Source organism: Aplidium turbinatum, chromosome 8, assembly GCF_918807975.1.
Source record: "Aplidium turbinatum chromosome 8, kaAplTurb1.1, whole genome shotgun sequence".
NCBI classification, from domain to species: domain Eukaryota; kingdom Metazoa; phylum Chordata; class Ascidiacea; order Aplousobranchia; family Polyclinidae; genus Aplidium; species Aplidium turbinatum.
This window is the reverse complement of record NC_137479.1, coordinates 30,423,015-30,446,518: the sequence shown is the minus strand read 5'-3', so window position 1 is coordinate 30,446,518 and position 23,504 is coordinate 30,423,015. Positions and strand designations below refer to the sequence as shown.

The 23,504-nt window shown below is 38.9% G+C and overlaps 1 protein-coding gene across 1 annotated transcript in view; it reads right to left on the bottom strand.

Moving 5' to 3' along the window:
• Positions 1–23,504, bottom strand: part of LOC145776266 (NACHT, LRR and PYD domains-containing protein 3-like) — a 102,642-nt gene that overhangs the window by 75,701 nt on the left and 3,437 nt on the right. The gene's annotated exons all lie outside the window — the stretch shown is intronic.

Sequence of the window (23,504 nt, the reverse complement as noted above, 5' to 3'; positions counted from 1 at the left end):
GCGAAATTGCACAAAGAAGGCTGCAAAGTCGGTCAACTGAGCACGTGACTACTTTTTTCTCGCATTTTCGCTAGACACGTGGTAGTAGTAAGCACGCCAGGTCGCCAATTCGGCTTTTTTGAAGTCAGATTTTGAGAATCTGGCTGTTTTTTAACTCGCTTGGCTTAGTTTTTTTAAATAAAAAAAGCCAGAAAAATTACGCTTTTTCAGGCTTTTTTTATGTTTCATCAATTTTTTGTCAAATTAATAAAAAATTCAACATAATTTTGGCTTTTTTTGGCTTAATTTTATTTTTTGCGATTTTTTTTAGGAAAAAAATTCGGTCTGCGTCAATTATTATTGTAACTGTCTCCGCCGCCAGTGTGGCCAAATCGTTTGGCATCCGCTGGCTTCGATCAGTCTTTCAACAAGGTTGATAGGATCTCCATTCTGTTTTGTCCTTTGCGATGTTTTGCAATCGATGGAGATGTGGTGTGCTGAGCAAGGATCCCAGGCCAGCTTTTCTGATGTCAGATCTCAGCAGTTGTAATAAATTGGTACGGTGACGTCCGGTTCGGCCTTGGTACTTTTTGCTGCCAATTATTGCAAATTCAAGGGCTTTCTGAGGAGGTGAGTCCTGGTGAAGTCAATTCGAGCAGTAATTTCTACCTTATATTTGGTTCTAGTGTCCGACCGAATTTCGTTTTGAAGCCAAAACTAGAAAATTTTCTAGTTGCTTGTCTTTTCATTAACTATGTTTATGAACTGCGTTGTCGCTGAAGTCAAAGTTCGGTGGGACACTGTTTGGTTGTGCACTTTTTATATGTGTGTGTTTAATGAATACTAATTGGCTTTTTCAGGTGTTTTTTGCTGGCTTTTTTTGTGACTCGGTCTGGCTTTTTTTTGGTGAAGACAGGTTGGCAACCCTGCAGGTCGCCAGCATCCCAGCAAGCAGCAGTTAGCGAAATTAACGTTTTTTTGTTGATATATCGTGATCAAATGCTGATTCAACGTTACTACAAAGTGTCTAACGCTGAGTGTTAGCTGGGTAGTTATCGCTATTGTTAATACATCATCAGACAAGTGAAAAGTCAGTAAACTTGTCGGACTAGTGAAAAATCGTGCGGGCTAGTGAAAACGGGGAGCAACTAGTCCGGTAGGCTAGTAAAAAAAAAAGTTAAAATCGACCCCTGACTTCAAATTAAAAGTTTTACACCTACACCATGACTGACCTACATGGATCACAGTACTATACCGGTACTGTTTAACTAAACCAAAAATTAAATGCTTCAGATAAGTAATGACTATAGTTATACAAACGAATTTATTTTCACACGAGTCAGTTCAATCATAAATAACTAAAACTCAATTTCGATCAGCTAGCAGCAAGATCATCTTCAGTTAATCCGAAAGCAAACAGAACAAAAAATCAAATGATGAAGGTGCGAAAGAATGAAAAACGTTTCACTCTTGCTACGTCAAAGAATTGATGGAAAAACTAGCAATCAAAGGCGAAATAAATAAAAAATGGCTCGAAAGAGTACATATGGTATGGAATTGTAACATAAGCCTAACCAGGAAACATCAACAATACGAAACATCTTGCACCGGCTTGACTGGGCGTGTAGTTGTTCTGTAGTTTCTGGGCATGCAGTTTCTTTTGTATTAATATGCAAAAAATGGGGTAAGCAATTTAACATATTGGAGAACAACTATAGCCAAACCAGCAAATGCGCACTTACAACTGCTGCCAAAACAAACCTCAAGTGTGATTTCCAAAGATTGTTGTTTTTTTTATTCCATTCTATTTCCTTAAACCTTCATAAATGTTTTAGCCGAAACAGCCATCAACACAAGGAATGGCGCATTGAAGTGTAGCCGTGCGCATTACATATCGATTCTGGAAATGCGTCCGGACGCATTAGATAATGCGTGCTCGCATTAGACAATGCGCACCCGAATTAGATAAAGCAACACGCAGTGTTCAAACCTATAGAAATTTGTTTGTTGGCTGTGTGTAGCACAATAAAATTTGACCTGCTTGCTATTACATCTTATAATTATGTTTCACCATTTACACAAACTTGTTTTTATAGACCACTCGATCCAAGCAAGAATGCAGAATTCCAGCGAAAGATAAAGTGCAAGCAATTTTATCCTGTTCAGTTTATTAAATGGAAGCGATCGCAAGAGTGCAGAGTGTCAACATTCTTATTTATAACTACTAAGACTATTGCAGCGTTCTTTTAGTCAAGATATATACCAGTGGAAGATGCGAGCTATGTTTTTAAAAAATTAAAGATTGTATAGAAAATATACTGAGTGATTTTTTGAGCAAAGATGTAGTGATGAAAAGCATAGCTTCTTGCTTATGAAACGGCAATTTATGCGATTCCTTCCAATCGTTGCAGCCAGTGAAGGGTGTCATCGTTGAGGTCTGTCAGGTTAGCATTGCCAGCAGGGCCGAGAGTGGCACACTGAAAAAGTATAGCTAACCGCGTGCACACACTTGTCATTTGTTTGTAAATCGAGTGATTCGTACAATTAGCATAAGTTAACACTCTGCAAAGCTCAACCAATATAGGCTGTGAAGCTGATATGGTTAAAGCGTTAGGTTAGTTTACCTTTTTGTGTTGTCCGCCCCGTTGGCTCAGTGGTTACGCGCCGGCTCAAGATCACGCGGCGCTGGTTTGACTCTCGGGGTGTGCGTTTGAGCAACGTATTTCAGGACTGCTCTCCATTTAGCGGCACATAGTGAATGGAATAATTTCTCGGCAACAACACTTCAACAATCGGAAAACTTCACTCTGCCAATCTCGGTAAACGGCCCTGCGTCAAGAGCCACTACAAGTATGCGAACAAGTACCAGGAATAACCTATCAAGGCTTTGTCAGCCCGAGGATAAAGATTCAAAACCAACCAACGACCCTGTCTGACTTGCTGCCTTCACCATAGGCGCCTAACTATTTTCTTGGCCGTGGGGGCGAAAGCGTGTTTCATCAGCAGCAACGTAAATTACGCAGATGGATGACGTAATTATGCCGTCACACTCGGAGTTATCGCTACGTTCGACCTACCGTTAATTATTATAAACAAAACCCGACCACTTTGGTTAAGCAAACACATCACATGCGTTAGCTAGCGGTTGATGGACTGCGACTCTTTAAGCTAAGCACAACATAAAGTTTAGCAACGAACTAGATTTATTAGCATGAAACAAGAGACGAAAAGGTTTACTAAAAGGTATATACACTGTAAATGGAATGACAATGTTTTGAAAATGGAATGCAAATATATACTAACTTGATCATACGCTTGAAAATATACCCGTGGAAAGTAAAATCATTCATGTTTACATCAATTCAGCAGTATGTCACCTTGAATAAATTTAAAAGTTGCTGATATTCGTAAGCAACCCTTGAAAAATAGTTACGGAGAGACGTTTGATTAAGTTTTCGACTTGACATTGCTCCCTTTTCACCACAATATCGCAACTTATGACTGACCGCTGTAAAACGTTTTCGCGTTGCAGATGAAACAAAAGATGCGCATATTCCGCCTTTGATCGGGTTTCTATGGCAACGGTCGTGTGTGGGCCATTCAGTTTGCGTGAGTCTGTTGCTTATGCGGCATGTGCGCAATGCGGTTTGTACCAGCCCTTGTTGCGTTGGTTAGTGGTTACCTCGGGCCGAGACTTCAAGTTCATTTTCACAGCAAGCGATTCACTGCAGTGCAGAGGTTTCGACTTTCGAAAGCGACATCAAGTCTGTTTGCAAGCTCATAAAGCTAAACGCACGCTCCGTCTACGTAGCAAATTATGTTTTTTTTTGGTGCATTAAACATCTGATGACATTGAATTGACACAAAACGGTAGATTTTTGCTATGTTCCAGGCAGCAAAATTAATCATATTTACATTGATTCAACGTCTGCAGACGTTAAATCAATGTAAAAATGACAGATTTTGTTGTTTGGTGTGGGATTGTAGCATCGCTACTCGTTCTAATGATTATTTATTGCGAAGCTGTTGCGGTTTGCATTCAAAAAATGTTTTCCTGCTGCCGATCGCCACTTCATTTATTGTTTTATGTATCAATACAGCATAAAAGGTTGCCCCCACGCAGAAATATGCGTGGGGGACAGACCCCCAAGCCTTAGGCGCCTATGGCCTTCACATTATATGACAACCATAAAAACAGTCATTTTATTAAGTGTTGAAATTTTAAGCACGAAGACAAACGCAAAGCATGATAGCACAGGAAATAATTTGCGAGTCGGAGATGTAGCCGTAAGCAACAGGGAAAAACCATCCATTTCAAAACAGTATTATTTTAGTTACAAGAACAGGAAAACAGTTAAAAATTAATTAGAATTGATAGGTTTACTGGGCTACGTCATTGACAGTTAATTATCATCAAATATCAACAAAAAAACATCACTTTTTGAGACCAAAATAGTTTAATTGTGCGTGCATTTCGGTCAAATATTGTTGATACAAAATTTTGCGGTCTGCTCTTTGATTTGATTGATCATCTTCCTCGTGGCTGATCACGTGACTTCACGGTCTTATACGACCCAGCTATCTCCTGTGATTTTTAGCAACCTGTATTTACCACTCCTTTCTGTATTAGTCGCATGTATAATAATTTATTGTATAAATAACTGACATCACATTCTTTATAATTTTGCTCCAACTGAACTCTCTCCTCTAATCACACCTTCAATGCGCACACTCTCGGCTTGCTCTTTGCTGGAATGGATTTTTTTTGTTCTGTTTCTCTCAAATCGTAGCTGAAGAACTCCCATTAAAATAAAAAAAAGATTTAGTCTCATGCGGTCTTTCTAAAACAAATTTGAGCGAAATTGCCGATGTCAGTTAGAAAGTTTGTGGTGCGCGTTAGCGTTGCGGTTTTGAGTAGCGTAAAATAAAAAGCAGATTGTGACGAAAGCGTAAGTTCATTTGCATTGAAATTCCGTTTGGGAATTCAAGGAAGTATATATTAAATAGTTGTGGTTTTTATTTGCTGAGAAAGGAGTGAAAAATATTTCTGTGAGGGCAAGTGCGCATTAGCCACTCAGTAGACCGGTGGGCGCATTTGCCACTTTGACTATATATAATTATAGAGCTTTGGTAGAGAGTTTGTCTTGTTTGTCGTATCCAGGCTTACACCCGGTGGTTGAAGATTTAGATTAAGTGGACTGGAAGGCAAGGAAGCCAACCTTCATGTCCACCTTCAGGCATGCCTTTAAGTGTCCTGCCAAAGACACAGCCGCATGCTCATGAGTGGTGTCGAACCGGCGCCCTTTCGATTGCCGTTCCAGGGTTCTCACCACTCGGCTACGCAGCTGACAACTTGTCTTGTTGAACCATAGGCATACGAAGCCGAGCAACGTGATCAAGTTTAACATCTTCAAGTTTATTACATTTACATAAACATAAAACTACGCAACAAATTAAGTATCGAACGTTTTCGACATCACAAGATGTCCTCTTCAGGAATATTATACATACAAATTAACGACATCTGAAAAAAATACAATGGTTAACTAAATCTATAAACAGAAAAAGACAAAAACTGCACAGTACTTCTGACTAGCTCAAACTCAACGATATAGGCTCCACAAGAATCAAGGTAACTGCATCAAAAGGTGTTAAACAGATCACATGATATGGTAGAAACTAGAAAGGCAAGGTGCGAAAAAACTAATTTTAAAATACAGAGAGCAAGAAAGACGAGCCGCAAGCATACAATTGTCTGTTCAAAAGTGGATTGTGACGTTTTATGTACAAGGCTTCCAACATCTTAGTTTGATACTCAGACCTGCCTCTGGACATGATCTCAAACTGCTTGATAGAAACGTTATTTTGGCATTCTGTACATGAAAAAATGTGATCTTTAATTGCGCTTTTCTGGATAGAATTCAAATTCAGGTGTTCCCCAGCTCTAGTCGATAAATGTCTTGTTGACATACCGATGTATGTCAGGCTTGCATCAGGCAAACAACTGAATTTATAAACGACATTAGAACATAGAGCAAAGGGCGTAGGCGACTTCAGCTGAAAATATCTGCCTACTTTGAACGTTCTATATACAGTAGGGTGGGTCGATTTCTCCATTTATCATATAAATTTGAACATAGGTGCGACTTTACCTTCTAAACGTTTCCTCAAAGTTTAAAATCGTTTTTTTTGCACAGCAACCCATTACCCCAATGACCCTCTGTTTCTATAACAGGGTTGCCAGATTGGGAGAAAAGTTGCGGAAGTTTTTGTCATTTTATCTCATTTTTTCGCCCAATCCGGCAATCCTGCGCAGTGAGCGAACTTCTAATAGTTGTACGGTTTAACACGCCATAAAAAAACTTTCTGAAACTGACTCTTTATCTTAGGGAGCAAGTCTTTTAGGCGCTGACAGTTAGGCGCTGGTCTAATAGGCGCGCACACTGTGGCGTATGGATATTTAGGTGCGGAGCACTGTGGCGCCCGGTCATTTAGGTGCTATTCCTAGTAAAGTATGTAGATTGTATCAGCATGGCAGCTTGCCAGAAAATTATATCATGGCTTCCGTGAGTAAAGCTGCTTAAATCGGCAATGCTTTTCACACAAAATGTTTTTCGATCAAAAAGACTGTAGGCTAAATTACGTAAACTTTTTGCTTAAAATTTTCTCCATAATCATTCTGCTGTACCTCCTAAAGCATTGCGCGCAGAAACGAAGTAAAATTTTTCTCATGTGCAGAATTGTTTTGGTATTCGATTAAACTACATATATTTTCAAATTATTTTATCATGCTTGGGTAGTAAAGATTATAATGAAGTACACTTTTCTGCCAATTTTTAATTTTTTTAGAAATTAGAAAAAACACCGTATGGAAAGTTGCTAGTCGTACATTGAATGTTTTAAATTTTATTGCAAAGCTTCGCATCTTCGGATAGCTGAAGATGTATGCTTTTATTTGATGTCAAGATTGTGCGTCTACGTCGATCACATAAGATGTTTTTACGGCGTAAACACAACAGATTTGTGTGGAAAATGTCTGGTTATTTAGATTAAACGTCTTGACCTCGGTGGTTGCGAAAGAGTTAAGTCAAATAATAACTACACTAAACATCAGTAAAAAAATCATACCTTAGTCTATATTGAAGCGGGTGGTTAAAATTTTAGTGTGCAGTGCCTGACTGCAAGTAGCCTAGGCTACAGCAAAGAAGCCACAGCAAGCTCTTTTGTTTGAGAAGGTAGGCTACACGAGGTGGAAGGATGAAGATTTTTATTAAACAATTAATAAATACGAAAAATGCGCAATCAAACACTGCAACGTATACATGAAGCCATCAGCAGCAATTTTTTCACGATTACGTGAAGTTGAAATAGTCGAAGCTGCCATATCAATCTTTGCTTTATGATGTGGCAAACTTACCAAACTTTTCGGTGCAAATGAAGTGCTCAGATCCAACATCGGCTTATATGCAGGGCAATTAGACCAGCAGACCACCTGATCTCCACAGGACACGTACTTCTGGAGTAGAAGTTGCCGGTTTAAAGGCGCAGCTTTGTGCAATCTGTTACCTTTAATAATTACTTCTACTTGAGACGGATAGATCGTGTAGAGTTGAGGTGCGTGAAAACGCTCTACTACTCTTGATATTAGCACATTTCTACAGGACATTTGCAATGCATCCTGAACACAAGTTGCAGCCAGATGGAACTTTACTTAATCTGTTATCTTTCGCAATTACTTTTGTTCGGGATGGATTGGCCATGTGACGAGAACGCGTAAAACGCTCTACTACTGTTCACATGAATACATTTCTACAGGGCATATAGGCTACACCTTGGCTACAAGTTGCAAGCATAATGGTGGGACTTTGCTCGTTATTAAACCTAGTCGGGGTTTTGAAGGAAAACTAAATTACTCTTCACTTAAGCCTACCGCCCGGTTGAATACAGGCTACAGTACATTTTTTACTGATGTTTAGTGTAGCCATTATTTGACCTAACTAAAAGTGAACTCATACATGTTCGGAAACTTGAATAATTTATTGATAAAGCTTTCGCCGACTCAAACCTGGACTAACAAGAAATAAATGCTGAACACGCGCATTAAAAAAACAACATATTTTTCTGTTCAATATAACATTTAATGTGAAAATCATTGCCGGTTTAAGCAGCTTCACTCACTGAAGCCATGCAGGCCTTAAAACTCGTATTTTTTTCCGGCAGCCATTGTGGCCTACTGGGAGCTCCTTCTCGGCGGCCAAATTTGCGCGCTTGGAGGCCAAAATACAAATAAATAACGATAGCACAAGTAAATAGAATTAAACTTGCTACAATGCTAAAATGATCTCTTAAGTCTGGGCGACGTCCTGCAATAGAATCGTTGTACCATGCAATTGTAGCGATCCATTATTTCATCATATAAATTCCCTTTCTTTAACTAAAATGAACCATTTCAAACCATGCGTAATTTCCTAAAGAATTGTAATTTTCCATTTAATCTGCTCCCGAAGTCAATATGAAAAAGGGAACTGATGATTATAAAATGACTTGTTCGCATTTGGCGAGAGCTCAGTTAGACCAGTTCAGCTCTCAGAAAAACATTAAATTGATTGTTTAATTAAAATGTAATAACTCGTGATAATGTTTCACTATCCTGTAATTTCATTATTCTGTACTGTTTAAATTCAAATTGTGTTATAGACCTACAATATTATACGAACACCTTCTGATAACTTAAAATTATAATTCGAATAACAATTGTGTGGAAATTAGATAATGGAGTCAGATGTATAAATTAGACAAATGAGTGTGAATATCCTTGAGACAAACAGAGTTTCATTAGACAGCCAGTTACCTAATAAATTAACATTTTAAACCATCGCTTAACATCGGTATCACGTCGTGGTCACCAATGTAGTCATACCTATTTTACGCGTGAGAATGTTAAGCGATGGTTTAAAATGTTAATTTATTAGGTAACTGGCTGTCTAATGAAACTCTGTTTGTCTCAAGGATATTCACACTCATTTGTCTAATTTATATATCTGACTCCATTATCTAATTTCCACACAATTGTTATTCGAATTATAATTTTAAGTTATCAGAAGGTGTTCGTATAATATTGTAGGTCTATAACACAATTTGAATTTAAACAGTACAGAATAATGAAATTACAGGATAGTGAAACATTATCACGAGTTATTACATTTTAATTAAACAATCAATTTAATGTTTTTCTGAGAGCTGAACTGGTCTAACTGAGCTCTCGCCAAATGCGAACAAGTCATTTTATAATCATCAGTTCCCTTTTTCATATTGACTTCGGGAGCAGATTAAATGGAAAATTACAATTCTTTAGGAAATTACGCATGGTTTGAAATGGTTCATTTTAGTTAAAGAAAGGGAATTTATATGATGAAATAATGGATCGCTACACAATAACTGCTTTATCGGGATTGTAATCCGGTATTGCGGGACCATCTACTAACGACACTAAATTGTTTCAACTGCTCGCTGCTCAGCAAATTGTTTCAACTGCATTACCGAATGCCGCCTTTCATAAAACCTGACCGTTTATACCGTTATGATGTCACCATTGAAAGTGTGAAGTCACTAACCCACAGCGGGAACATTTCTCAACTATGAAGTCATGTGTTTCCCTCGGATGTGAACTAACCTATATACTATAAGTTCTCCTGTTTAACAACAATTCAATGTCCGACAACATTGCATCGACATAAAAACGACAATATTGCCAGCCGATGTAAATTAGCACTTTGGATTAAGACTTTGTTAAAATAAAGGTCGGGAATTACAAACAAGACTTACAGCGCTGGTGATCGCAGATGGCAAATGTTCCGCACAATACAACAGTTGGTGATTATGACGCGCTGACCTAATTCTGCGTCACTCTTTGATACTACATATTTTCAACAGTTAATCCACGATCATTCTATTGCGAAATTAAATAATTGACCAGAAGAAACCGGCGGCCAAACTTGGCCGACTGAGAAGGTAGCACCGGCGGTCATTCAAGCACTGCTTAGCGGCCATGGCCGCCGGCTGCTTCAAGGCTTGCCATGACATATTTTTCTCTTCAATATAACAATTTGTGTGAAAATCATTCCCGGTTTAAGCAGCTTCACCCATATATTTTTTCTGTTGAATATAACATTTTGTGTGAAAAAGCATTGGCGGTTTAAGCAACTTCACTCACTGAAGCCATGACCAACAACGCACACGCATTAACAAAACAATATATTTTCCTGTTCAATATAATATTTTGTGTGAAAAGCATTGCCCTATGCCCCTACCTGCTAAGCTGATACAATCTACAGACTTTACTAGGAATAGCACCTAAATGAACGGGCGCCACAGTGCTTCGCACCTAAATATCCAGACGCCACAGTGTGCGTGCCTATTAGACCAGCGCCTAACTGTCAGCGCCTAAAAGACGTGGACCCTTATCTTATTCATCCGATAATGATCCGAGTTTCACGGAGAGTTTCTTAACAAGTAGTGCCTACAATACCATCCCAATCCCTTGTGTTGCAAGGGAAGCCGATCGAAAGATAGTTTCTGACGAAACAGTTGCTGCTATTGCCACTGCTACTTTGCAGGATGTGTTAAGAGAAGACTTCTCCACAGACATCATTATTGACCCACGGAAAGTGAGACATAGCTGGGTCAAGAGGTGTACTTGATTGAAATCAACCCAACATGTCGTCAATAATTTTATATCGTTCTATTTCGATGGGAGAAAGGATGAATCATATGTCTTTGATGACTACCACCACAGTAGAAAAATAAAAGAATACCATTACGTTTTACTGACACAACTTGGTGACATCTACATCTCCAGGGGTCGATCTTAACTTTTTTTTTCACTAGTCCACCGGACTAGTTGCTCTCCGTTTTCACTAGCCCGCACGATTTTTCACTAGTCCGACCAGTTCACTGACTTTTCACTACTTGTCTGATGACGTATTAACAATAGCGATAACTACCCAGCTAACACTCAGCGTTAGACACTTTGTAGTAACGTTGAATCAGCATTTGATCACGATATATTATACAGACGAAATCGGTTAATAGTATACTGCTTAAACATATCAATCGTTTATTTGAATCGGATAAAAGCAGCAGGATTTGCTTCTAGTTTGCATACTTCATTCATTTAATCGTATAATTGTGCCTGTTAGCGAAAAGAGAATGTCTCTTTTTTGCTTCGCATAATTGTCTTCAATGTTCAAAGGCGAAATGAAGCAGAGGGAGACATACGCATGCGATCAAAACAAAGACAAGTGTCTGTAATCCCAGGCCATGAGCTAATAGACATCGCACTACAAAAAAACAATTTTCGCACAGCTGGGCTTCATTAAAACAGAAGAGCACACAAAAGGAATAATCACACTTCCCAATAAAGAAGTTTAAATGCTTTTGATGTCATCCGTGGGCGACTGACTTTCCAAGAAATGGACACGGACAAATTATTTCGGCTTGAGAGGGAAGTGTTGGAAAGCATGTCCAAAAGTTTAAACCAGAAAACGTTGGAGATTTTTTTTTTTAATTGCTGAAAAAAAAACAGCCTACTGTTGTGAAATGCAGTGCATAATTTCATTTGTGCAGTTTCGTTCAGTTGAAGAACATTGCAAATTAATTATTTTACCAGACAGTGCAAAAGACTTGAAAAAAAAACTTTGCGATTTCAAAACAAACAATGAGTGTGAGCCGTGTTTTTCTACCATACCGCTATTTTCGTAGGCCACGTTCCATACTCAAAACTACACAGCTGGTACGGAGCTAAAAATAGCACGATTGAATCAAAAACATCAACGTCAAAGTTCGCGTTGTGACATCACAGGTATCGGTGAGATTAAAAGAAATCCGATTGCCACAGTTTGCAGAAAAATGCTTTGATCGTAAATGCTCTCCCAGTCAGCAAAGCTGGTCTATTTTACATTGTTTCAACGTCTGCAGATGATAAATCAATGTAAAAGGGACATGTTTTGTTGGTTGGAAAATACAGCATAGTGCTATGTTACACAGAACTAGTAAACTCTTTAAAGTTTAACCAGAATTGTAAACAGTCGTAGGAAGTATCAGTTGTAATGTGGCGACCGCCGACCTGGCGTGCTCATTACTACCACGTGTCGTGTCTAGCGAAAATGCGAGAAAAAAGTAGTCACGTGCTCAGTTGACCTACTTTGCAGCCTTCTTCGTGCAATTTCGCCTCTGGCAAGCAAATTTCTGCAGTATTTCAGAGTGAGAGTGACCTCAGTGACGTCGCCAATCGCCATTTTGTAAACCAACACTTTTCACCAGCGAATATTTTCACTAGCCAATCGGACTAGTACTGCAACATTTCTACTAGTCCGCGCAAATTTTCACTAGCCATTGGCTAGCGGACTACCGCTAAGATCGAACCCTGATCTCTCATGTCACAACACCAAGTGGTCGTTCAGTTGACATTTTAAAATGTATGATCGACGAAAATATAAAGATGGATGGAATTCGAATAACAGGTTGTGACGGGAGAGCAGTAAACACTGGGAATCGTAATGGAATAATTGCTAGAGTAGAAGATCATATCCATTATGAAGTTCAGTGGAATATATGTTGGCCTATGCTGCCCATCAATGAGTTACCATTGCAGCATCTATTTAGATTATTTGGAAAGACATCTGGTCCAGAACATTCATTGGTGAAATTGGCGATATTCTGTCGTCAAACCGAATTCATATAGCCTTGGAGATCGCATTGCTTGATAAAATTGAAACTCCCCATTTGCCAAAATTGGACAATTCAAAGATCTAAGCGCAGACCAGATGTACCTTTAGGAAATCTTCCATGCAATCAGTTCTGAAGTTCGCCTAACAGCTACTTCGCTGATCCATGCAATCAGTGAAGTAGCTGTTAGGCGAATTCTGAAAGCACGAAAGCTTTCATCTACAATAATATGAAGATTCCATCGCCCTGCTGATCAACTTAATCTTAATGCAATGGATTATATTGATATGATCGACTGGACACAGATTGGCGTTACTGAATCACCATTATTATCATCTAAGAGTGAGGATAAACTTTGGGATGCAATCAAGTAAGTCCCAGTAAAGTCGTCATACATATCACAGACTCAAGCCGTTGAAAGAATGATTCGTGTAGTCGCTGAGGTCAGCTTCAAAACTGTCAGAAAGGAGAAAAGAAACTCTATGATTTATTCTATCTTAGATGCAAGGAAGCAGCGACCTATACTTGAACCAAAGAAAGACTGTGTTGCTTAGCTTAACATCCAGGTCAGGCCGGGATTTAAGGGGGGGCAGAGGGTGCAGGTACCACGGGCCCCCGACTTTTGAAGGGCCCACCTATGTGGAAAAAATGTGATTTTATGTTGTTTTTTTTTTTCTTTCAACCTTTGAAGTTTCTGCAAAATGGTATGCAGTGCAGTGCTGGATTTATGGTACTGTAGACGAAGAGGTGGTTTTTCGCGTGGGAGCCCCCCGATCTAAAAGTGGCCCGGGCCCCTCATCAACTAAATCCGGCCCTGATCTAGGTGTGGCTTTAACTCGTTACATTTCAATTGAGTTTTGTTTTCACTGTAGCCTACCTATTGAATATAATTTACCGTGAAGTAGAAAATTATATTCTTCCATACCACCTGGGGTAAGTGATTAGGAGGACACCATCACATTGAAATTTTAACACTTTATTTAGTATGGCAAGCTTCACCTAAATGCCGATTTGTGCGACAATCCGACAATTTTATGTGAAAATCGACCCACCCTAATATACAGGCAGGGTAAATGTCACAATCAAATTTCTTTTTGACAATTTTAGCTAGATTTTTTGAAAATCTTACCGAATCTTTTCCCAAGAATGGTATATCAAAAAAGTTGCTAAAATCGTCTTCTTCGGGTTTATATTTCGGTTTCGTATGCAAAAAAGCTTTTAATGTTTTATCAAAAAAGTATGACGGGTATCCATTTTGATAAAATATTAAAAGCTTTTTTGGATACGAAACCGAAAGATAAACCCGAAGAAGACGATTTTAGCAACTTTTTTGATATACCATTCTTGGGAAAAGGTTCGGTAAGATTTTCAAAAAATCTAGTTAAAATTGTCAAAAAAAAATTTGATTGTGACATTTACCCTGTATATAGAACGTTCAAAGTAGGCAGATATTTTCAGCTGAAGTCGCCTACGCCCTTTGCTCTATGTTCTAATGTCGTTTATAAATTCAGTTGTTTGCCTGATGCAAGCCTGACATACATCAGTATGTCAACAAGACATTTATCGACTAGAGCTGGGGAACACCTGAATTTGAATTCTATCCAGAAAAGCGCAATTAAAGATCACATTTTTTCATGTACAGAATGCCAAAATAACGTTTCTATCAAGCAGTTTGAGATCATGTCCAGAGGCAGGTCTGAGTATCAAACTAAGATGTTGGAAGCCTTGTACATAAAACGTCACAATCCACTTTTGAACAGACAATTGTATGCTTGCGGCTCGTCTTTCTTGCTCTCTGTATTTTAAAATTAGTTTTTTCGCACCTTGCCTTTCTACCATATCATGTGATCTGTTTAGCACCTTTTGATGCAGTTACCTTTGATTCTCGTGGAGCCTATATCGTTGAGTTTGAGCTTGTCAGAAGTACTGTGCAGTTTTTGTCTTTTTCTGTTTATAGATTTAGTTAACCATTGTATTTTTTTCAGATGTAGTTAATTTGTATGTATATTATTCCTGAAGAGGACATCTTGTGATGTCGAAAACGTTCGATACTTAATTTGTTGCGTAGTTTTATGTTTATGTAAATGTAATAAACTTGAAGATGTTAAACTTGATCACGTTGCTCGGCTTCGTATGCCTATGGTTCAACTATATAATTCCATACCATACCAACTACAATTCCATACCATACTCTTTTGTGACATTTTTCATATTATAATTCGCCTTTGATTGTTAGTTTTTCCATCAATTCTTTGACGTAATCATTCTTTATTACAAAATAGTTCAGTTCAGTTCAGTTGTTTTTATTTCTGACCATCATATCAAAACAATACACGTCAACATAGCAAAGGTCGAGAAAAGGGTAGAAGCGACAAAACGCGAACGTTAAAACGTGCTTGAGACCGAAGTAAGTTATTGATTTGAAAGAAATTTGGCACGGTTGCAACACCTTCAGAAAAATACATGGAAAATCAGCAGAGCCCTATTGGCATATGCATTTCGCTCTAACTTTAGAGCATCTTTAGTGCCTAAAAAGCAAACATAAGAAAGCAAAACCTAAAAACTGTCACTAAATAAATAAATGAATGAATCTGCAGTAGCCTAAGATACTGACCAAGACTAACTGCCAAAACTAACTGGTAGAATACTGCGTAAATATTAACTGGCTGCGTAAAATATTTATAGGCAAATTTAAATTATATTTAAACTAAACTACACGAACCTAACTACTATGACAAAATAATGATGACAATGCGCAAAAACAAACCAAGGTTGATGAGAGTCGAATGGCTAAACCAATACGTACAAAATGAAACTATGTGAAGATAGCATGTCAAAATAAAACTAAGTGACAGAACATAGCAAAATCAATGGGTCCATGACCTAAGTGTTAAGTGCAAATCAATAAGATAGCGCAGCGATAAATTCACAATAAAATGAAGCTGGAAAAGCAGGACCAGCGATCAGAAACCTCTACTTAACAAGAGGTAATATTTCCAGCAGATTGTAAAGTTCGAACAGGAATATCAAAGACTGAAATGGTGTTTAATACTTCAGGAGGTAGTTTGTGGGTTTTAAACAGTGAATAAGTATAGGCTGGTGAACGGTTGGAGAAATATTTCACCAGCCTATACTTATCCACTGTTTAAAACCCACAAACTACCTCCTGAAGTATTAAACACCATTTCAGTCTTTGATATTCCTGTTCGAACTTTACAATCTGCTGGAAATATTACCACTTCCAGAGTGACAGCCCTATTGGAATCCATTCTCAACCCCATTAGCATTGATTACTGCAAGAACATGGTTAATGAATACTGCAAAGATAGCCGGGACTATCTCATGAAATTGGTTAAATGGAAGGAAGGTTGGTTGAACGATAATTGCTCCTCACCACCTGGTGAGCAACCTATTTTCTTTTTGGTTGCCGCTGACGTTGCTGCTCTTTACCCAAGCATCCCTAGACATTTAATCATACAGTCATTGCGAGAAGCTGTAAAATTGCACTCCGGTTTCAACGAAGTTGGTTCAACGAAGTTGATTGAGTTAGTTATGTTTTGTTTGGACAACGTTGTCACTCAGTATCGCGAGACGTTTTTCAAACAGCAAAACGGTATTGTCACAGGTGACAACCATTCGGTTTCTATTGCCAACATTGCAGTCCACTATATTATTAAGTCCTTAGCCCAGCAACTGAAATATACTGTATTGTTTGTTAGGTTTATCGACGACATAATGTGGATTTCGGAAGGAGCCGAATATACACGCAATATCCAACAGACGCTCACAGAAGCGTTTACAAACTATGGCCTCTCGCTCAAATTTCGCTGCATTAATACAGCTTTGAAGGACCAAGAGGTTGAATTCCTAGATGTGCTTCATGTTACGGATCAATCTAACCTAATAGGATTTACCACGAGAGACTTCCAAAAGCCCACAGCAAAACACAGACCCTTCCTCCACGGCTCTTCTTTTCACCCCCCACATATTTTCCAGTCTATTGTTTTTAGTGAATGTGTACGTTTAAGACGTCTCAACGAGCTGGATGAAGATTTTTTCAACTCTTTACGAAGACTACAGAATAAATGTAATTTTTCTGGTTTTAAACAGGACATGGTAGAACGCATCACTACATTAGCAAAAAATTGGAAGGAACGGTTTGGCCCCAAGAATCACAAAACTACCAATAAACGCACAATTTGGGCTTCTTCACTTTCCACTACCATGAAACTTACTGCCAAAGAAAAAGCCCTACAACCGACAGCATGCATTGTTTATAAAAGACCTCTCACTCTTGGCAACACCCTGACCAACTACCGTTCCATTGCACTTTCGGACAATCTTGAAAAGACACTCGGCTGTTCTAAACCATGTGGACATTGTGCTTTGTGCGGTAATTTCCGGAACCATAATAAAAATATGGTTCCTTGGACCCGGGTAATACAATCTAGGGATAGTGTAATCAAACTTCGGCAAGACCTTAATTGTAGCGACTACGGGATATATGTTGCCTCCTGCAAACTCTGCTCGGAACAATATGTTGGCCAAACCTCCAATCGCTTTTCTACCAGGTGGTCCGGCCATAGGTCTGCATGGAACACTTTTGACACCAGTCCGGGGGGTGATAAGGCGGCATTACTCAAACATTACGCCTCCTGCCACTCTTTGTACATAAACACAAAACCATCTATTGCAGACTGTTTCACAGTAACATTTGTTGAAAAGCCACCCGTTGCAGATTTGGACATGTGCGAAGATAAATGGGCATCACTAATCAAATCTTCGATTACCATTAAGAGAATGATTTTGCCTCTTGTTAAGTAGAGGTTTCTGATCGCTGGTCCTGCTTTTCCAGCTTCATTTTATTGTGAATTTATCGCTGCGCTATCTTATTGATTTGCACTTAACACTTAGGTCATGGACCCATTGATTTTGCTATGTTCTGTCACTTAGTTTTATTTTGACATGCTATCTTCATATCTTAAAGTTGTTTAAAGAAATGGATTCTTTGCACACCCAGAAAATGTTTTGCTTGGCATGTTTGGTGACAATGATGAGGATCTTTGCAGAATGGCTGTTAATAAGATATGTGCACTTCGAACAAAAGGCACAATGTATCACATTGAAAATGACAATTTTTCAGGGGGATTTATGGAAGCAGCATCTAATTCAGCAGAGTTTCCAATGATTCGTAAATTTTTTATATCCAAGATCAATTTTAAATTAAAAGGATTTCATAAAATGTTGAATTTGAATCTTCCTGATGTTTATGAACCTCCAGCAACACAAAAGCTTAGTTACAAAGCTATTAATGAGTTACGCTTTCAACCATTAAGTCTTCATCATCCTTGCCACAATCAAGCTGTTGAACGGCATGTCAAGCTGGTATCTGAAGCATCTGCCTCCACTACAAGTTTTGAGAGACGAGATGGAATGATTAGGCAAAAAATTCAATCCAGAAAATTGATGAAATCCTTTGACTCAAAACATCAGTTTGCAGTTTGATTGATTTGATGTCTTTTTGCCATTGTTTTCGACACTATGTCTTCTGTCTGAGTAGTGATCTCACTATGATATTTGTGATTATTAAGTTTGCAGTTTGTTTAGTTGTTTTAATTTGACCAACTAGGCTACTGCTTTTAGTGCTGTGTTTAATTATAGCCAAACAAAAGAGCCGCATAAAAGAAAGAATCACTGACTTTAACACCATTTGTCATAGCACATGACTGGGGAACTGTGTCCTGAAAGCTAGTGCAATCCATTATTACCACAGCGAACTCGCAGCATTAGGCTAAAACAGGTCGTTAAAATTACATAATTATATTTAACTCTCTATGACAACTTGTAAAAAGTTAGAATTACATAAAACTTCACATTTCCAGTTTTTTTCACTTCTATAATTTTCAATGTTTTGTTACTTCAACACTAGAGGGAGCTATTGAAAAATCTTGATGCAACCTAAAAAATTGTCAAATTTGATGGTGGTTACCTGATTACTATGGCTGGTCAAGATCTTATCATCCTTTTCACTTTTGCATGCTTATGGAACCCTTGCCCAGTTTAACAACCTGTAGGACTGTGATAATGCCTCAAAATAGAGTTTTTTGAAAATAACTTCATTTTTAGACATTTTATGGCAAAATGTTCTCTTAAGACAAATAGAAACATGCTTCTTCTGCTTCTTTTGATACCAGTTTTAGTTCTCTATGATCATCGGCTACAAAGTTAGAGCACTTTCCAAAAATTTGACCTTTTTGCGACCTTTAGTGTGATGTTGCTCGGCCACTAGAGGGAGCAACTGAAAATTTTTAGTAAAGCAGATGGTTTCGGACAATTTGCCAACTTTTTGGAGGGGCCACTTTTTCAATTTCAAAAAAAAGTTTTTTTCAGCCCACCCTACTTTCTACTATCAAACTGATGTGTTCGATATATACTCTGATGGTAAAAAGGACTCTCCACCATGCTCTCTTGGGCCAAATTGAGTTTTGTATTTGTTTGAGAATGTCTCACTTATTTCTCAGTCCCACAATAGGTAATGTTTGTACAATGCATAATTGCATATGTATGTCAAATTCATAAATGGAAAATAATGGTGATTCTTGTCATTTACTTTTATACTGCAGCTTTGTAGTATTTTTCCTTACTCTTTTACAACTTGTTATTTTTAGATGAAGGTATAATGGAATCCATCAATCCACCAACAAGGACAACCAAACCACCCTGTTCAATTTGGAGCTGTGTAAGAAAAAGTCCTTCCATGAGAAACACCCCTTCGATGACCACTGTGCGTGAACAAGCTGACCCACATTTCATCACCAGCCAATTACTTCAAACTGTTATATGATGAAGCTATTGTGGAGCAGTCCTATTTGTATTTGGTCCAGTTAGACCCTTCCAAACGTCTCGGAAAAACAGCTAAGAAGCTTGCATATATATTTACAAAGAAAGGGGATTATGCAAAATGTCTGGCTGGACAAGCTGCCTATACTTTTGTTAGAAGTGTGAAGAACACCTTTGCATAGACAAAACGAAACACTGTTTTGAAATTCCACAAAAAATGAACAATTTTGTGCTGTTTGAGTGAAAATAAATTAGTTGCTTGTTACTGTTTAGAGATGTACCGATATATCGGTATCGGCATCAGTATCGGTGATATCGGCCATTTTTTGAGTATCGGTATCGGCATCGGTATCGGCAAAATTTGACCGATACTGTGGCCGATACTAAACGTGTAAAAAAAGGCGTTTTTTGCGGATTTTCTGCAGAAGCAAAGATATAGATTTTTTAAAGTAGTAACTAATGTCATCACATTGAAGTAGAAAAATAACAACCTGATCAAATTTTTGATACCTTACACTCCCATGACTTCATGGGCGCACCTTTTGGCATTGTTTGCTTACAGTGATTCTTTCACTCAAACAAAACGTTTTGTTTCAGCAGTTTTGCGTTGTTCGATTCTTAAGTTGTGAAGGAGACTCAATTTCTCCAATGTTTATCATTTGCGTTTCTTTTTTACTCTCAGCAGAGGATAAAACCAGGCCAAGAATACCCAGTAGGCCTACCCAGGTGGCGGGAATGTGTAGTTTTGCATCGTTTTTGCATTGCTGGACGTTTGAGGGACCCGTGTGGCTTGGTTATTTTTGGTGGGCTGGTTCTGTCAGTTTGTGATTTGGTTTCCGCCTTTCGTTGTGGTGGACTCACCAGGCTTGAACAATGTCGTGGCGGATTGGGTGGGGGCGGTGGTACTGCAAATCCTCACTGAACTAATCAATAAGTGATCTTGTTGCGCTTGGGATGGCGGCCTCATTGTGGGGGGAAGTGTCTTTCCCTGCTGTCGGCACGGGGCTGGGCGCTTACTGGTGCGGCGGGCTGTTGCGATTCGCTGGCCATAATGGTGTGGTTTCCACACTAGCCATTTAGACCATCCAATCAAGTATAATATATGTTTGTCGGCAGCCGTTTTGTAGCAAGAACTGACATCGACAAGAATTGAAATGGCTAGTGTCGAAGCTGCACCGTTGTGGTTGGCGGGTCGCGGCAACTCGCTGTGCTGGTGAGTGCTCAGCCTTGTGCTGGTGGCCGGGGGGGACGCTCCTTTCTTCGCAATGAGGTTGTCATCTTGGGCGCAACGGGACCATTTTGATTGTTTTTTTGAGGATTTGTGGCCCCATTGCTTTCTTTTTGGGCCTACTTATTCTGCTGTGACATTGTTTGGGCTTGGTGATTTTGTTGCGGCTAAGGGTGCAAGTTGAATTGCCGACTGGTGGAGCCGGCTTGCTGGGGGCAGCCGAGTTGCACAGGATTTTTGAGCGTTTGGCGGGGTGGGAGCGATGCAGAATTGTGCATTTTTGCTACCTGGGTAGTCTTGGCATGGCAAAAGCTTTTCAACCAAACGACAAGCGCCCTTAGGTTGCACATTACTTGTCGAGTAGTTTTTGTACGACTACACAAATCACTTGGTTTACATTTTACATCTTATTATCAATTATGATAGCCTTATTTGGAGAGTTTGCGCAAACATTTTATTAATTTTTCAGAAACCCCAATTATGATGTAATGTTTCTTCCCTTATACCCCAATCCTCAATTACGGTGGCCTTTTATTACTAAAACCTACTATTATGACACAACAATGTGGTTGAGATTGGATTCTTGAATCTTTAATAAATTATGCCAATCCAAAGTTTTTTTTAATAGTTTTATGCAAATAAGGTAAAACTTAGCATTTGATATATTTCCTTGCAAATACCAAAATTGCTTCTTTTTGTAACACCAAAGTATCGGCCAAAATATCGGTATCAGTATCGGTATCGGCCTAAAAAAGTGATATCGGTATCGGGATCGGTATCGGCCAAAATATTGGTATCGGTACATCTCTATTACTGTTTATTGTGTGGTTTTGTTGCTAGAGCGCCTGACGTTACAGATCTGCTACGTTTCAAAATTCTGTAGGTAGTGCGAATGTGCCTGACGTAACAGATTTGCTACGTTTGAAAAAAAATTAAAGTACTTGAAAAAAAAAATTTTAAAATACAACATGTTTTGACTGGACTAAAATGTTTTCAAAAAATAGAAAAAAAATTTTTTTTTTAACTAAACAATAAATTTGTCCACCAAGGGCAGGCCTCGAAATTTGTACTTTTTTCCGGCGGTCAAGCTTGTCCTACCGGACTGGCCCTTTCAGCGGACATTTAATATCTCAACCGGACATATTTTTTGCATATGTAGATTTTGCACAAAATTACACTACAGTATTGTGTAGTCGTGTTTGTAGAAGACTTTCTACAACAGAATCTAGGGATGGGCAAAATAGAATACCGAATATAGAATAACCGGTTGTAGAGTCTAACCGGTTTCAAAATGCATATGAAATCGGATAATTGAAACCGCTTTAACGATCTACTTCGTACTAGTCCGTTTGATCGCAACGAATTCGCTGCAGCGAAAGTAGAATTGTTTATCGATTCAGTACGATGCGGCGTCGGAAAAACGCACGAGTTTCATTGTTCGCATTAAAGAGATCTTTCTTGTCAAGCGCTTTGTAGTCCTCACAGTCTTGCGGAAGTGTGGTACGAAACAGCTTAATCCGCTTTCCGGATTTTTCTCTATTTCGGTACCACAAACCTAAGTTGTTTCTGGTAGAATACAAGGGTCGACTTGCCTTCGTTTAGCTACCCAACATCGTGAGCTCCCACTCTCGTATGCAGGGCAACGTCGACCACAGGGTGTGCGAATTAGCGACCCTCCCTGCTGAAGTACGTACGGGGGCTTTGTCTTATACTGTACTGCCGCAGAGCAAGGGGGGGGGGCAATTTTGTTTTAGGGTGGGGCCGAACAGTGTTGTCAGATTGGGCGATTTATCTGCAATTGGGCTCTTTTTAGTTGGGCTTGGCGCCAAAAAATGTTGGTTTGCGACTTGCGCTTTTTTGGGCTACTTTTAGTCTCTGATTTGGCGCGAGACGGCGCCTAGATTTGGCAGAATTTTAAGTTGTTTGACAGTGAATTTTGAGTTGGCAGTACTGAATAATTGGTAGAATCCGACCAGCCTTTGAAAATGTGGGTAAAGTTTCGGTTTATTACGGAAAAAATGACGTTTACTGTTAAAATTTACTGCTGACCATTAGCAGCTTTGACTGTTGTTACAGCAATGCTGTATTCATTTTCATCCGGGAGAATGGAAGGACTGACTGGCGAGTGGCGAAAGCGAAATTGCACTTGTATCGAATATCGGAAATTATAGGGTACCGGTAGTTATGATCTTGGTATAGTACGGTACCGTACCATAATTTTTGAAGCTTTTATTGGTGTCTAAGCTATAAATTAAAGTGGGAAAAATTGAATGTCAGTGGAGAAACTTACTGAATGTAAACTGGTCTTCCTTGTTAGGGAAAAACAATGATAGATTCTTGTATTTTTTGTACCAAGGTGTACGAGTTTAGAAATGCTGCAGGGGAGTATAAATTTAGAAAAGTTGCTCAATTGACACTAACAATGTAGCCTATAGTTATACCAATCAGCAATGCATTACGGTAGTTGAGCGAGCCTTTTCGAGAGTTTCTGCAATCAAAACCAAACTGTGAAATCGTATCGGACTTCAACTTTTGTCAGCGATTGTGAGGATCAGAACTTTGCTGCAACAATTGGAAAAATGCTGTTTGATCCCCGGTCATCAATGCGGAAGCATGACAGCTCTATATATGAAAATGAAGCTTCAGCAGTTGATGATAGAATTTTGTTGGGTGTTGGTTCTTGGTAGTTCATCTGAGTTGACGGGCTTATGCTATGCATTAGCATCTACTA